This window comes from Primulina huaijiensis, chromosome 12, assembly GCF_012295235.1.
Source record: "Primulina huaijiensis isolate GDHJ02 chromosome 12, ASM1229523v2, whole genome shotgun sequence".
Classification (NCBI taxonomy): Eukaryota; Viridiplantae; Streptophyta; class Magnoliopsida; order Lamiales; family Gesneriaceae; genus Primulina; species Primulina huaijiensis.
Genome location: NC_133317.1, coordinates 11,564,294 through 11,574,113, shown reverse-complemented (window position 1 = coordinate 11,574,113; position 9,820 = coordinate 11,564,294).

Sequence of the window (9,820 nt, the reverse complement as noted above, 5' to 3'; positions counted from 1 at the left end):
GTTACGAAGGCCTTGATAGATTCAGGGGCCACCCACTCATTTATTTCGGAGGTCTTTGCTAATTTCCTCAAGGTCAAGACCGTTGGGCTAGATGTAGCCTATTCATTAGTATTGCCTTCTGGTGAGGAGATGGCAGCTACCAATGTGATCCGTGACATAGATCTTGAGCTCCATGGCAACCTCGTTTATGCGGATCTGATCATGTTGCCGATGCCAGAGTTTGACATCATACTAGGGATGGATTGGCTATTGCGGAACAGTGTTTTGATTGACTTCCAGCGGAGATCTGTTCTAGTCCGACCACCTAAAATGGCGCAGTTCTTATTCGAGCCTGACAGGTACTTTCCCTTACCGTGCATTATTCCTTATGTCAAGGCTAGGAAGCTCATGCATAGAGGGTGTCGGGCATTTTTAGCAACTTTTATATCTGTCCCCGAGGCACCCAGTCAGTCCGCCGCAGATGTTTCGATCGTTAGAGATTTCTTAGACGTTTTTCCTGAGGATGTCTCTGGTATGCCACCCAAGAGAGAGGTGGAGTTTGCTATCGAGCTTATGCCAGGTACGGTACAAATCTCAAAAGCGCCGTACCAACTATCGCCGACAGAGATGGCAGAGCTGAAGAAGCAGATTCAGGAACTTCTCGACAAAGAGTTCATTCGGCCGAGTTTTCTCCATGGGGCGCGCCAGTCTTGTTTGTGAAGAAGAAGGATGGGTCCATGAGACTTTGCATCGATTACCGGGAGTTGAACGGGTTACAGTGAAGAATAAATACCCACTTCCGAGGATCGAAGACCTATTCGATCAGTTGCAGGGAGCTTCGGTATTCTCCAAGATTGATCTGCGTTCCGGTTATCACCAGTTGAGGGTGAAAGACGCTGATGTTTCCAAGACTGCGTTTAGGACTCGTTATGGCCACTACGAGTTCCTTGTGATGCCGTTCGGTTTGACTAATGCGCCAGCGATATTCATGGACCTCATGAATCGCGTATTTCAGCCATATCTTGATCAGTTTGTGATAGTGTTCATCGACGATATTCTCGTCTACTCGAAGAATCAAGAGGATCACGGCAGACATCTGACCACAGTGCTGCAGACCTTATAGAAGCACAAATTGTTCGCAAAGTTCAGTAAGTGCGAATTCTGGTTGGAGAAGGTGGCGTTCTTAGGCCACATTGTTTCTAGCAGTGGTATTGAGGTAGACCCAGCGAAAGTTGCAGCAGTCAGAGATTGGGTTGTACCACAGAATGCATCTGAGATTCGCAGTTTTCTTGGGCTAGCAGGATATTATCGAAAGTTCATTAAGGGATTCTCTTCTATTGCCGTTCCACTCACATCATTGACCAAGAAGAATGCGAAATTTGTGTGGAGCGAGGAGTGTCAGAAGAGCTTCGATACTTTGAAGCAATCTCTTACCTCAACACCAGTTTTGGCCATGCCATCAGGGCCCGGTGAGTTTGTTCTATATACCGATGCTTCGAAGCTCGGTCTTGGCGCAATATTGATGCAGCATGGGAAGGTGATAGCATATGCTTCTCGTCAGTTGAAGACTCATGAGAAAAATTACCTTACCCATGATCTAGAGTTGGCAGCCGTTGTATTTGTTTTGAAGATCTGGAGGCATTATTTGTATGGAGGGAAGTGCCAGATCTTTACAGACCACAAGAGCCTCAATTACTTCTTTACGCAGAAAGAGCTGAATATGCGTCAGAGGCGTTGGTTGGAGCTTGTGAAAGATTAGGATTGTGACATTAGCTACCACCCGGGTAAAGCTAATGTAGTTGCGGATGCATTGAGCAGGAAAGTTGCAGTGATGGCCCATCTGACGATTCCAAGACCTCTTCAGTCTGAGATGCAGAGGTTTGATCTAGAGACTTATCCTCGAGGTAGAGTTCCCCGTCTATCTACCTTGACTATCCAGTCTTCTCTCATTGACCGTATTCGCAGTGGTCAGCCAGCAGATGAGCAGTTTGCTAAGTGGAAGCAGAGAGATGAGGCCAAGGTCAGTGTCTTGTATTCAGTTAGTGACGGCATTGTCAGATACCGAGACAGGATATGGGTTCCCAGCAGTGATTCTATCCGAGCAGATATCCTATCAGAGTCCCATATGTCACCATACTCTATTCATCCAGGGAGCACGAAGATGTACAAATACCTGCAGTTATTGTACTGGTGGGCCAGGAATGAAGAAGGATATCAGACGCTTTGTATCCGAGTGTCTGACTTGTCAGCTAGTGAAGGCAGAGCATCAGAGACCAGCGGGTTTGCTCATGCCTCTCCCTATTCCTGAGTGGAACTGGGAGAATGTTACCATGGACTTCGTGACCGTCTTACCGAAGTCAGTCAGAGGATCAAATGCTATCTGGGTGATTGTTGATCGTCTTACCAAATCAGCGCACTTTTTGCCTATTAAGACGACTTTCACCATGGTTCAGTATGCAGAGTTGTATATCCGAGAGATAGTCCGACTTCATGGTATTCCAGTTTCTACCGTGTCTGACAGAGAACCCAGATTCACTTCCTCATTTTGGAAGAGTTTGCATTCGACGATGGGTTCGTAGTTGCTGTTCAGCACAGCTTTCCACCCTCAGACAGATGGGCAGTCAGAACGAGTCATTCGGATTTTTGAGGATCTTCTCCGTGCTTGTGTTATCGATTTCTCCGGGAGTTGAGAGTCGAACTTGCCATTAGTGGAGTTCACCTATAACAACAGCTTTCAGTCGTCTATAGGAATGGCTCCGTATGAAGCATTATATGGTCGGTGTAGATCTCCTGTTCATTGGGATGAGGTAGGAGAGAGAGCCGAGTTGGGCCCAGAGATTATTCAGCAGACTGTCGATGTAGTAGCCCAGATCCGTGACAGGATGAGAACTGCTCAGAGTCGACAGAAGAGTTATGCGGACCAGCGGATGAGAGATTTAGAGTTCGTCGTGGGCGACCATGTCTTTGTGAAAGTGGCACCTATGAAGGGTGTCATGCGATTTGGGAAGAAAGGGAAGCTCAGTCCGAGATTCATTGGACCATTTGAGATCCTCGACAGGGTTGGAACGCTAGCTTATCATGTTGCTCTTCCGCCGAATCTGGCAGGAGTACACAATGTGTTCCACGTCTCTATGCTGAGGAATTTTATGGCAAATCCTTCGCATGTCCTGAACTTTGAGCCGCTGCAGCTTACTCCGAACCTGTCTTATGAGGAGAGACAAGTGCAGATCCTAGACAGACAAGAAAAGAAGCTTCGGAACAAACTGGTTAAGCGAGTTAAAGTCAAGTGGCTTAACCATTCAGAGGAGGAAGCTACGTGGGAGTCTGAGCCAGAGATGAGGAGTCGGTATCCCGAGTTATTCGGTAAGTTTTAATTTCGAGGACGAAATTTCTTTTAAGGGGGGGAGAGTAGTAGAACCCGTAAATTTGACTACGTATAAGCCATGCATAATCCCTATTATTTAAATTAAAATGATTTTTATTGCATGAGTATTTAAATTCTTTTCTTTAAATTTATTTAATTTATGCAGTAGTTTCATTATTACCTTTTCAGTTAAATAAGTGAGGCCGGAATGGAGTTGGAGTAAAGAGATAAAATTTAATATTAAGAAAACATTTCCTAAAATTTATTTAAGATAAATAATAAGTTAATTTATTGTAAAAGAGAGTTTAAGGAATTATTTAAATAAGTTGAGATAAATAGTAAATAAAGTTAAATAATTAATTCCTTAATTCTCTAAAATATTTAATTAGTAGATAAAATACTAAAGATTTAAAATACAATATTTAAGAAATATTTTTCCTCCATTTTAGATGCAATTTTCGGCCCCCTCTTTATTTAATTTAAATATAGTTGTCAACCCATTTAATTAATATCTTTCCCTATCTATTTCATGGTAGATAATTCCCTCAATTTAAATCCTCATTTAATTTATATTTAAGCAATATCCTACCATGTCTATCTAGCAATATCTTTCCCCATTTAATTAATAAAAATCGGCCACTTCATGTTTAAAAGATTTAATTTTTGGCAATTCACCATTATTTGATCCCTTTCCTTATCCTTTCTTGTTAAATAATTCCTTCAATTTTTAAATCATCCTTAATTATTAAATAAGCAATTTTCCTACACCTTTTAATATGAAAAAAATCGGCCGCTCCTTAGTGGACCTGAAAATATTTGACAACTCATTCCCTTGATTATCTTCCTTAATCTTTTCTAGGTGGATATTCTCCCCACTTTAAATCACCAACAAATAATTTATTTAAGCAATATTTCCCTTGCTCCTATACCATAAAATCAACCAAATGCATCCTCTAATATCCCCAAAAAATCTTTGATATCAATCTTGGTTCCTATCTAACAAATAAACTAGGATAGAAAGAATATTTTCCTTCCATTTATCCTGGATCTTCCCCTCATTTCTCCCAACCATTCTCCCCTTCCTTTCACCGAAATTGAGAGAAATTTCCAGAGCATTATTTAGTGCAAAAACCGTGAGAATTAGTGGAAGAAATAAGAGAGAAATCGAAGGCAAACTAGAAAGCAAAGAACACTCCTCCTCGTCGCGTCGTCGCTTCTTTTTGTTTTCTTCAAAACAAAATATTCAGGCATGTATATTTTCCCATTTGCTCTTCAATCAAGTCGTATTATGTTTTTTTTTCACTACATGATCATGATTTTTCAACCAAAAACCAAAACTACAGCAATTTTTTGGTAAAAGAAATCTGCACAGAATTTGTTCCCCTCTTGTGCTTCACGAGTTGCTTGTTTCATTGAGTACAGGTGGTTGGCTCGTGTCCAGGCTCTCAAGGCTGTATCTATACATGTACTAGGACATGTTAAGACCATGTTGGTCCACTAGTTCAAGCCCCATGCATGCTGGAAATTGGTTATGACAGCAACTCTCCCAATAAGCCATTTTGGATTCGAAAATTCTGTCCTTGCTGTCAAAGGGTGATGTTCTGATCTTGGTTGCCCTAGGGGCTATAGCCATGGTTAGAACATCTCCTTGTGATGTATAAGACGTGACCAAGTCACCCTTTTCAGGCTTGGTCCACAACGGAATCGATTTTAAATCAAAACAAGAACAGCCCCTCGGTTTCTGGAAATTCTGGTTGGGTGCGTGTGTTGTGTTTCGAGATTGGTCTGGATCTTGGTTGGCCTATGGCCCTTAGCCACGGTTCATACCATCCTCCTTGATGTCTAGATTGTGCGATGGTCAATCAGATGGCCACTGGAACGATCCATGACAGCAAAACAATAGCAAATCCCACGCGTGCAGAATTGTGCTCTCGGGTGGGTGCACTGTCATGTTTCCGGTGTGGTTCGAATTTTGGCTGGCGTAGGGCCCTTAGCCATGGTTCAAATCATTCCTTAGGGTGTTGGTAAGAGCCTCTGGTTGGTGGTTCAAGCCCCAATGGCCGGTAGTCTCGAAAACGACAAAAGAAAAGCGAAGGCACAGCTGCTGTAATTTTGACAGCAAGCGTGCTGTTGTTCACAGGTGTGTTTCGAGTTCTCGGTTGGGTTTTAGCCTATGGCCTTGGACTGGACAGTGCCTCATCAAGTTAGAAAGGTCATGTTTTTGGCCGTTTGTGATTCGGATCATTTTAGAGGTCGTACGATAGTTTACGGTGCGATGTGCCAAATTGACTCTCGAAAGAGCGTTTCAGGTTTTGGCCTTCATTCACCAACATTTCGGCCCTCACTATTTTAGGAGCATTATTTCATCATTTTAAGTGTATTTTAATCATGACTAAATGATAGTTCGGTGTTGGTTCGGGTTGGCACGGAGTCATGATTAAATACGAAATCGTTGGGCGTAATTGTCTCATTTTTGGAGTCAATTACAAAGCTTGGTCAAGAAAAATCATTTGCATATTTTTCATGTTAAATTTAAGTTGCAGCTAGCCTGGGAATGATCCAATCCATGTGGTAAAATAATACATGATATTATTATGTTATTTAATTATATTACGTGCAAAATATTCGTTTTGAGATTTATGCGATATTGCTTATGGTCATTTCACTATCATGGGATTATCATTTCATCCGGTTGCCAGTTACCAGTCAGTTCAGTTTGTACCACCCAGTATATTGTGGCATTAGTCTGATCAGACGTACATTACTTCACCCGGTCGGCAGTTACCGGTCAGCTCAGTTCAGTGCAGGGGCCACTTGCATAAACCATAATCTCAACAGAAAATTTATGACATGTTATTTATGACATAGCTCGATTGAGCAAGCATTTCACTTATGATTTTTAGTCAGTTATGCACGTATTATAATTGCACATGACAAGTTATTTTCACATTATGCCTCATGACATGATATTTTTATTCCCATGCAACTTTATTATATTATTTACTCGTTATTTACGATAAATGCATGCTGAGTCTTTAGACTCACTAGACTGGATTGTTGTAGGTACTGATGAGGTTGGGACCGAGAGCGGGGACCAGTGGGCTAGCTTGGGTCGGCAGTAGTGGAACCCGAGGACCTCATTTACAGCACTTGCCATTTTTATGTTCAAACATTTTATCAGTTGTTGGATACTTTAACATGTTATTTTGGCGAGTAATGATTTCTTCCGATGTGATTTTGAACTTCAAACTTTACTTATCAGTTTATTTTATAAATGAGGCATTTTAATTATTTGAAAAAAAAAATTTTAATTTTTCCGCAAATTTTCAAACACGAATTTTCGGGCCATTATAGATTCACAAGGCTCCAATTATTCTGGGGTTAGCGAAAATAAATCTTAATAAATTCCCTACGGACTTTCTTCAAATCTCCTTTCTTTAATCCTCCTAATCAGGTCCACGACTAAAAGATTTGTTCCTCTTCCAAATAGCACTAGAATATTTTGAAGAACTTTTAACGTTAGAGATTTAAAAATCGAGAGACGGCTCAAACCAAAAACCACTTTGATGGAGACCGAAATTAGTATAGGAATATTGGAGAAAATTTCGAAAATCATGTTTTCTTGGAGGCTAGGGTTTTTTTAAAAATTGTGAATGAATTATTTTTAACCTTAAGCCTAATATACATATATATAAGCTGTGTAGACCCGGACGCTAATCATCTTTGGGAATAATTGGATCAATTAAATAATCTGGGTTTAATTTTTTTTTAATATACAAATATTAATGCGGAACATATGATAATCAATCTGATATAAACATCAAAATCAAAAGTACAAGTCTTATACGAAATACATTCATATCAAACTAGGGTCCAACAACTACATATCAAGTGTTGACAACTAAATCTACATCAAGTCCGGAATCACCACTCTATCTCGATCTCTCATCCTCTTCTCGACCCTGATCATGTCCCACATGTTGTCATGCACACATACAAACACAACAACAGTCGGATAACTCCGGTGAGAAACATATCCCAGTATAAACAACGAAACATGCATTTCATATCAACATATACAAAAGCATGAACATTTATAAAACATGAATCGTAATCTACGAAACATAAATCAATATCCAAATCTGGAAATCAAACTCTCAATCTAGACTCGACTCTGTTCTACTCTAGGGATCCCGACTGAATAAGAACGCAACAACTCACCTACTTTCCATAGCTAGATGGTGGTACGTTCTTATTTCCAGACTTTGGTATTCTGTATCGAATATCTGCAATGGAAGCCGATCTGCTCCTAAGCACATCGATATAGACCAATGTCCAGTGACCTGGCACCTCTGCCAAAGACTCTCTGTCTCAAAATAAATCGTCTAATTCATGCTTTCTATAAATCAATTGAACAAGCATATACATGCAATGAATTCAAATATCTTAAAATAATAGCAAATAAGTATGTGGTTTTAGGGAAACTCGGGTCATATCTGATTCGAGTTATCAACCCCGGTCTAACATTGATTTATACCTTCTTTTTCGCAGTTCTGACGAAGTCAAAGTCTTGAATTCCAAGCTGTCAATACTCAATCAGGCAATGACATTTTGAGGAGTACAATATCAATATACAACTCAAATCAATACTGGATATAATCAGAACTCAATCTAATTATGTTTCGACGGCATAACAGGATAATCTCGATATACCCAGCAATACAATATCAACCGCTACAAATCATAACTCATAATCAATCAACAAACATACTCTGATATCAAATCTGTATCATCTCACTCAACTCCACCCTGAAAAATCATAACAATTTCATATGGTATCTATTATTCAATCCGGTTGCGATTATACGATGTCCATGATCTCAAGAACACCATATATGAATCATATCCGATTCCTTCAATATCATATTTTCAAACCATAACAAAACATAAGAAAACTTAAGTCCTTATGAAGCCTTTGTCGAGAGGATCACGGTACAGAACTCGGATCGCAAATCAGATGGGCGGATCTTGCGCAAATCAAATTCTCGAAAAGATGACGAAACTCTCACGAAGCTTTTCGATTTCCTTTCTACATATTTCTAAAGGGATTGTAAGACTATATATATATCCAAATGCATGGCAAGGCTAGGTGGCTCCCTCTTGGTGCAGCACGTCTCGCGCATATGCGAGACCATCACCGGCGCATATGCGCGAGACCTACTGTCTCGGCACTTGTCAAGTTCACTAGCTCGCACATATGCGCGCACGGTTTCCGCGCATATGCGCCACAAGTTCTGTTTCTGCACTTTGTCTACGGGCCATCCTCGCGCATATGCACACCACTCTCGGCGCACATGCGCCAATTTCTCTGGACTCGGCATATTCTCAATACACCTCCTCGCGCATATGCGCGATATGCGCGAGATGTTCTGTCTCGCACATCATGCTTCTACACAGCCCGCACATATAAGCGGCGCGCGGATAAGCGCGAGACCTTCTGATCTCCCACAACACAATACACATGCCACTCCCATTCATGTCTCGACGTGGTCCGTCTATAATCACATCAATTTATCGATTAATCAATCTCAGATTACCGTGCTAAAATCTCAGGCATTACATAAGCTTAGGGCCCATTAATAAAATTAAATACTTAATGGGCTTAATCAATTAATTATTCTAGTCCAACTAGTTTAATTAATTAATTAGTTAATCTTTTAAAGTCCAATTAAGAACCTTAATAATATGTATGTTGGTCTTGTACTCCTACAATCCCATTATACATATACCCATTACATTTAATTTAAATCCTTTATAAATTCAACATTTGAATTTAATATTTAAATTATAAATTCAACTCCTTGTATTTATTACCTCCAAAATTTAATATTTAATAAACTCAACTTTTGAGCTTAATAAATTAAATCCATCATAAATTCAACATTTGAATTTAATATTAAAATTATAAATTCAACTCCTTGAATTTATCACCTCCAAAATTTACTATTTAATAAACTCAACATTTGAGTTTAATAAATTAAATTCTCAAATTTTATAAATTCAACTCCTTGAATTTATTTTCTCAAAATTTAATTATCATAAATTCAACTCCTTGAATTTACTATATCATAATATAAATTCAACTCCTTGAATTTATTCTCTCAACGGGAACAAACAATCAGGTGCTTGTGTGACCCTCAATGGTTCAGAGATACAGCTAGCCGTGAGTTCACAACTCCTTGTGATTCAGGACATAATCCTTTATTTAAGCTTACCCTTATTTGCCTCATTCTATGTATCAACAATTGATCATGAGAATGTCAGAAATCATAATTCTTATTAAACCCATTGAATCATGGTAAGAGCGTCTAGTAGCATCGTTCCATGATTCCCTAGGTATCACTGATAGTGCCTGCAAGAACCAGTCGATTATGATAAACGTAAAGTACGATCCCTTCATCTCATATATCCCGATCG